The following is a 7,405-nucleotide window of genomic DNA, read 5'->3' as shown; positions in this document are numbered from 1 at the left end:
ATTTATTAGACGTGATCTTGAACAATGTATTCACTAAACAAGCATTCTTTCAACATCCTTTATTGTTCTTTGTTCTTTTGTGTGTTTAAATATTGTCTACAAGTAAAAAAGACACTGATCCAGTCTTCATTGGATTTTAGAACATAATGAGGACAAGTACACTTTATAACTTAAGTTACTCTTCCTTTATGTTAAGACATTGAACCCATTACTAGCCCATTGAAACTTACATGTATCAGTTTCAATGGGCTATCACTTGTGTGTGTGTGTGTGTGTGTGTATATATATATATATATATATATATATATATACACACACACACACACACACACACACACACAAGTACCTGGTTACAGTAAGCCTGCAAAAAGGTATCATTCCCATTTTGCAGATGCGGAAATGAGGCTGAGAGAGTAGATGCCAATATCAATTTGCTCTTTGTATCCCTCCTTGTTCAGGTGACTGTGATGAGGAGACTTCCCACAGTGCAGCCTCCATCCATCCTTCTTCTAGACACTCAGCCCTGGTTAAAATCGTTAAAATGAACAAAGTGAATTATACCCCCAAATATTTGATGTTCAGGGATATTAATTGTCCAAGGACACATGGCTCATTCATAGACCCCTCAAGTGGTTTGGGGGATACAGCCATCAAACAAAGAAATGCAATTCAGAATCGCAGGGGTTTGATAGAAGTCTGTGCAGGGTATCTAGGCTTAAAGTATTTTTAATGTCAACAGAGCCTCTGGAAATAATCAAGGCTAAACTCCCTCATTTAACAAATTAAAAACAAAACAAAACAAAACTGAGGCCCAGAGAGATAAAGTGACTGGCTTAAGGTCATATAGGTAGTTGATGGAAGAGCTAGTCCTAGAATCCAATTATGCTGATCTTTAACCTCAGCTGGGTGCATGGAAAAAGTGTGAGCTGAGGTATTTGAATAAGAGGTGAGATGGAATTACACATGGGAAATTTAGCAAAACCTGTGGATTTTTCACTGGTCAGTATTGGGGGTGAGGGAACACCATGGTACAGGAAGAAAGTGTCTTGCTTGTTAGGAAGTTCAGGTTATACACTTATCTATGACCCCATACAGAGAGTGCATCCTTAGAAAGATAATCTAATACACTAAAAATACTGCATCCATATATTTGTTTAACACATTATGATTTTCAGTGGTATGTTGCACCATCATCTCATCTGATGTTTGAAAGAGTCCTCTGAGGCGTGCTGAAAGGGCATCTTTATACCTGTTTTGCAGATGAGTAAATTGAGGTGCAGAAAGTCACACAGCTACGTAGGTGAGAAACTCAGGGTTATAAATGTCCATCGACAGAGGAATGGATAAAGAAGATGAGGTACATATATACAATGGAATTTACTCGGCCTTTTAAAAGAAAGAAATAATGCCATTTACAGCAACATAGATGCATCTAGAGATTGTCATACTGAGTGAAGTAAGTCAGACAAAGAGAAATATCGTATGATATCCCTTACATGCAGAATCTAAAAAGAAATGAACTTATTTACAAAACAGAAACAGACTCACAGGCTTAGAGAACAAACTTATGGTTACCAGGGGGGAAGGGTGGAGGGAAGGGATAATTAGGGAGTTTGGGATGGACATGTACACACTGCTATATTTAAAATGGATAACCAACAAGGACCTACTGTATAGCACAGGGAACTCTGCTAGATGTTATGTGGCAGCCTGGATGGGAGGGGAGTTTGGGGGAGAATGGATACATGTATATGTATGGCTGAGTCACTTTGTTATGCACCTGAAACTATCACAACATTGGCTATACTCCAATATAAAATAAAAAGTTTAAAAAAAAAAAGGAAAGAAACTCAGGGTTAGAACTCCTGGAGTGCCAATGCTCTCCCTGTGATACCATGTATGTAACAAGCCTGGGACAAGAGTGGTTAACCAAGTGCATCATGTGATTATTTTACAGATGCATTGTGAGAAGTTTCTAAGTTTCCTGAGAATATCTGGAACCACACTCTTTGGAGCCTCTCTCCTCACTGGAATGATAGTTTCTTATATTGTTGGCTACCAATTTATCCATACGGATGATTACTATTTATCTTTTGGACCATATGGTGCCTTTTTAGCTTTACATGTCCTTATTCAAAACCTGTTTGCCTTTTTTGAGCACTGAAAAAATACTGAAATATCCCCGTTAACTTGAACAAAACTGTTGCTCTTTACATTGCTGTGTATCAAGACGATCCAGACTACTTATGGAAATGTTTGCAATCCGTGAAAAGGCTAACCTACCCTGGAATTAAAGTTGTCATGGTCATAGATGGAAATTCGGAAGATAACCTTTACATGATGGACATCTTCAGTAAAGTCATGGGCAGGGACAAATCAGCCACTTATATCTGGAAGAACAACTTCCACGTGAAGGGTCCTGGTGAGACGGGTAAGTCACATAAAGAAAGCTCACAACTTATCACACAGTTGGCTTTGTCCAACAGACATTTTTGCATCATGCAAAAATGGGGTGGAAAAAGAGAAGTCATGTACAGGGCCTTCAGGGCACTGGGACGAAGTGTGGATTACGTACAGGTAGGTTTCCACATCTGCCAGGACAAACACATTTAAATAAGGCATCTTTTGTAGCTCTCCAGTCATATGCTATGACTTGTCCTTTGACACAGTACTCCTTTCAGTTCATCTGAAAACAGCATGACTGTTGAAAGCACATTCCAAAAGAGAGAAAAGAAAATTTTATGAAATGGTTAAGACAATGAAAATGCTTAACTTGTGCAGTGTTATTGGTTGGAAATCAAGATTATTTTGAACAGGAGACTCGTCCTTCCTTCTCTTCCCCTATCTTACCTTTTCTGCCACCTTGGATGTGCCAAGTCAAGTCCAACATTATTTTCCACAATCTTAAAATCACCAGCCTTGCAAAAAAATAGCGTCTGTCCCAGCAGAAGTGTCTTGAGAAAATCTGCAGGCCCAAGGAAGTGTTTCACAGAGACTAGGCAAAATGAGAATGGAGAAAACAAGTTTGATTTAACAGGATAAGGAATTCAAAATTTAGACACAGAGAAAAAGAATAGGAAAATGAAAAAGGGTGGGGGAGATCAACTTTCCAGAGCAAAACCTAAGTCATGTTTATTTCAGTTTCCAAACAGCATTACCTCATTCACTGCAACTTGAACTTTGAAAACATTTGTGATGTCGTTTGCTTGCATGAAAATCAGACAGGCTGTGTCTCTCACTAATTCCCTGCCTGCACACTCTTGGGTTTCTCCTCTCCTAGCGGTCATTGAGGCTTTCTTTTTTAGAATGTTAGTAGGGTTCCTGTGAGTTTTCTTCCTTTTTTTTTTTTTTTGAATTTTATTTTATTTTATTTTTTTACACAGCAGGTTCTTACTAGTTATCTATTTTATACATATTAGTGTATATATGTCAATCCCAATCTCCCAATTCATTCCACCACCCCCTCCCTGCTTTCCCCCCTTGGTTTCCATACATTTGTTCTCTACATCTGTGTCTCTATTTCTGCCTTGCAAACCAGTTCATCTGTACCATTTTTCTTTTCTTTTTTTTTTAACATCTTTATTGGAGTATAATTTCTTTACAATGATGTATTAGTTTCTGCTTTGTAAAAAAGTGAATCAGTTATACATATACATATGTTCCCATACCTCTTCCCTCTTGTACCATTTTTCTAGATTCCACATATATGCGTTAATATATGACATTTGTTTTTCCCTTTCTGACTTACTTCACTCGGTATGACAGTCTCTAGGTCCACCCACATCTCTACAAATGACCCAATTTTGCTTCTTTTTATAGCCTAGTAATATTCCATTGTATATATATGCCACATCTTCTTTATCCATTTATCTGTCGATGGGCATTTAGGTTGCTTCCATGACCTGGCTATTGTAAATAGTGCTGCAATGAACATTGGGGTGCATGTGTCTTTTTGAACTATGGTTTTCTGTGGGTATATGCCCAGTAGTGGGATTGCTGGGTCATATGGTAATTCTATTTTTAGTTTTTTATGGAACCTCCATACTCTTCTCCATAGTGGCTGTATCAATTTACATTCCCACCAACAGTGCAAGAGGGTTCCTTTTTCTACACACCCTCTCCAGCATTTGTTGTTTGTAGATTTTCTGATGATGCCCATTCTAACCAGTGTGAGGTGATACCTCATTGTAGTTTTGATTTGCATTTCTCTAATAATTAGTGATGTTGAGCAGCTTTTCATGTGCTTCTTGGCCATCTGTATGTCTTCTTTGGAGAAATGTCTATTTAGGCCTTCTGCCCATTTTTTGATTGGGTTGTTTGATTTTTTAATATTGAGCTGCATGAGCTGTTTATATATTTTGGAGATTAATCCTTTGTCCATTGATTGCAAATATTTTCTCCCACTCTGGGGGTTGTCTTTTTGTCTTGTATATGGTTTCCTTTACTGTGCAAGAGCTTTTAAGTTTCATTAAGTCCCATTTGTTTATTTTTGCTTTTATTTCCATTTCTCTAGGAAGTGAGTCAAAAAGGATCTTGCTGTGATTTATGTCATAGAGTGTTCTTCCTATGTTTTCCTCTAAGAGTTTTATAGAGTCTGGCCTTACATTTTGGTCTTTAACCCATTTTGAGTTTATTTTTGTGCATGGTGTTTGGGAGTGCTCTAACTTCATTCTTGTACATGTAGCTGTCCAGTTTTCCCAGCACCAATTATTGACGAGACTGTCTTTTCCCCATTGTATATCCTTGCCTCCTTTGTCATGGATTAGTTGACCATAGGTGCGTGGGTTTCTCTGGGCTTTCTATCCTGTTCCATTGATCTATATTTCTGTTTTTGTGCCACTACCATATTGTCTTGATTACTGTAGCTTTGTAGTATAGTCTGGAGTCTGGGAGCCTGATTCCTCCAGCTCCATTTTTTCCCTTCAAGATTGCTTTGGCTATTCAGGGTCTTTTTTGTCTCCATACAAATTTTAAGATTTTTTGTTCTAGTTCTGTAAAAAAATGCCATTGGTAATTTGATAGGGATTGCACTGAATCTGTAGATTGCTTTGGGTAGTATAGTCATTTTCACAATATTGACTCTTTCAATCCAAGAACATGGTATATCTCCCCATCTGTTTGTGTCTTCTTTGATTTCTTTCATCAGTGTCTTATAGTTTTCTGCTTACAGGTCTTTTGTCTTCTTAGGTAGGTTTATTCCTAGGTATTTTATTCTTTTTGTTGCAGTGGTGAATGGGATTGTTTCCTTAATTTCTCTTTCTGATCTTTTGTTGTTAGTGTATAGGAATGCAAGAGATTTCTGTGCATTAATTTTGTATCCTGCAATTTTACCAAATTCTTTGATTAGCTCTAGTAGTTTTCTGGTGGCATCTTTAGGATTTTCTATGTATAGTATCATTTCATCTGCAAATAGTGACAATTTTACTTCTTCTTTTCCAATCTGTATTACTTTTATTTCTTTTTCTTCTCTGATTGCCATGGCTAGGACTTCCAAAACTTTGTTGAATAATAGTGGCAAGAGTGGACATCCTTGTCTTGCTCCTGATCTTAGAGGAAATGCTTTCAGTTTTTCACCATTGAGAATGATGTTTGCTGTATGTTTGTCATATATGGCCTTTATTATGTTGAGGTAAGATCTCTCTATGCCCACTTTCTAGAGAGTTTTTTGTTTTTTGTTCTTTTAAAATTTTTTTTATTTTTATTTTTATTTATGGCTGTGTTGGGTCTTCGTTTCTGTGCAAGGGCTTTCTCTAGTTGTGGCAAGCAGGGGCCACTCTTCATCACGGTGTGCGGGCCTCTCACTGTCACGGCCTCTCTTGTCGTGGAGCACAGGCTCCAGATGCTCAGGCTCAGCAATTGTGGCTCACGGGCCCAGCTGCTCCACAGCATGTGGGATCCTCCCAGACCAGGGCTTGAACCCGTGTCCCCTGCATTGGCAGGCAGACTCTCAACCACTGCGCCACCAGGGAAGCCCTCTAGAGAGTTTTTATCACAAATGGGTGTTGAATTTTGTCAAAAGCTTTTTCTGCATCTATTGAGGTTATCATATGGTTTTTATCCTTCTGTTTGTTAATATGGTGTATCACATTGATTGATTTGCATATACTGACGAATCCTTGCATCCCTGGGATAAATCCCACTTGATCATGGTGTATGATCCTTTTAATGTGTTGTTGGATACTGTTTGCTAGTATTTTGTTGAGGATTTTTCATCTATATTCTTCAGTGATATTGGTCTGTAATTTTCTTTTTTTGTAGTGTCTTTGTCTGGTTTTGGTATCAGGGTGATGGTGGCCTTGTAGAATGACTTTGGGAGTGTTCTTTCCTCTGTAATTTTTTGGAAGAGTTTGAGAAGGATGAGTATTAGCTCTTCTCTAAATGTTTGATAGAATTCACCTGTGAAGCCATCTGGTCCTGGACTTTTGTTTGTTGGAAGATTTTTAATCACAGCTTCAATTTCAGTGCTTGTGATTGGTCTGTTCATATTTTCTGTTTCTTCCTGGTTCAGTGTTGGAAGGTTAAACCTTTCTAAGAATTTGTCCATTTCTTCCGGGTTGTCCATTTTATTGGCATAGAGTTGCTTATAGTAGTCTCTTAGGATGCTTTGTATTTCTGTGGTGTCTGTTGTAACTTCTCCTTTTTCATTTCTAATTTTATTGATTTGAGTCCTCGCCCTCTTTTTCTTGATGAGTCTGGCTAATGGCTTATCCATTTTGTTTATCTTCTCAAAGAACCAGCTTTTAGTTTTATTGATCTTTGCTATTGTTTTCTTTGTTTCTATTTCATTTATTTCTGCTCTGATCTTTATGATTTCTTTCCTTCTACTAACTTTGGGTTTTGTTTTTTCTTCTTTCTCTAGTTCCTTTAGGTGTAAGGTTAGATTGTTTATTTGAGATTTTTCTTTTCTCTTGAGGTAGGCTTGTATTGCTATAAACTTCCCTCTTGGAACTTCTTTTGCTGCATCCCATAGGTTTTGGATCATCATGTTTTCATTGTCATTTGTCTCTAGGTATTTTTTTTGATTTCTTCTGATCAAATCTCTTAGTTATTTAGTAACATATTGTTTAGCCTCCATGTGTTTGTGTTTTTTACATTTTTTTCCATGTAACTGATTTCTAATCTCATAGCGTTGTGGTCAGAAAAGATGCTTGATATGATTTCAATTTTCTTAAATTTACTGAGACTTGATTTGTGACCCAAGATGTGATGTATCCTGAAGAATGTTCCGTGTGCACTTGAGAAGAAAGTGTAATCTGCTGTTTTCGGATGGAATGTCCTATAAATATCAATTAAATCTATCAGGTCTACTGTGTCATTTAAAACTTGTGTTTCCTTATTAATTTTCTCTCTGGATGGTCTGTCCATTTGTGTAGATGATCTGTCCATTGGTGTAAGTGAGGTGTTA

The 7,405-nt window shown here is 37.5% G+C and overlaps 1 pseudogene across 1 annotated transcript in view; it reads left to right on the top strand.

Annotated features, from left to right (window-relative positions):
• The first annotated feature begins 309 nt into the window (after positions 1 to 309).
• The window catches only part of LOC309646684 (hyaluronan synthase 2-like), a 25,037-nt pseudogene continuing 17,941 nt past the window's right edge, over positions 310 to 7,405 (top strand). The window contains exon 1 of the transcript in view: positions 310 to 2,577. The product of the transcript in view is annotated as a hyaluronan synthase 2-like (transcript). The remainder of the gene's footprint in view (positions 2,578 to 7,405) is intronic.

Source organism: Balaenoptera physalus (assembly GCF_965194825.1).
Source record: "Balaenoptera physalus genome assembly, chromosome: 17".
NCBI lineage: Eukaryota > Metazoa > Chordata > Mammalia > Artiodactyla > Balaenopteridae > Balaenoptera > Balaenoptera physalus.
The sequence above is the reverse complement of the archived record's forward strand: the minus strand, read 5'-3'. Positions and strand labels throughout refer to the sequence as shown.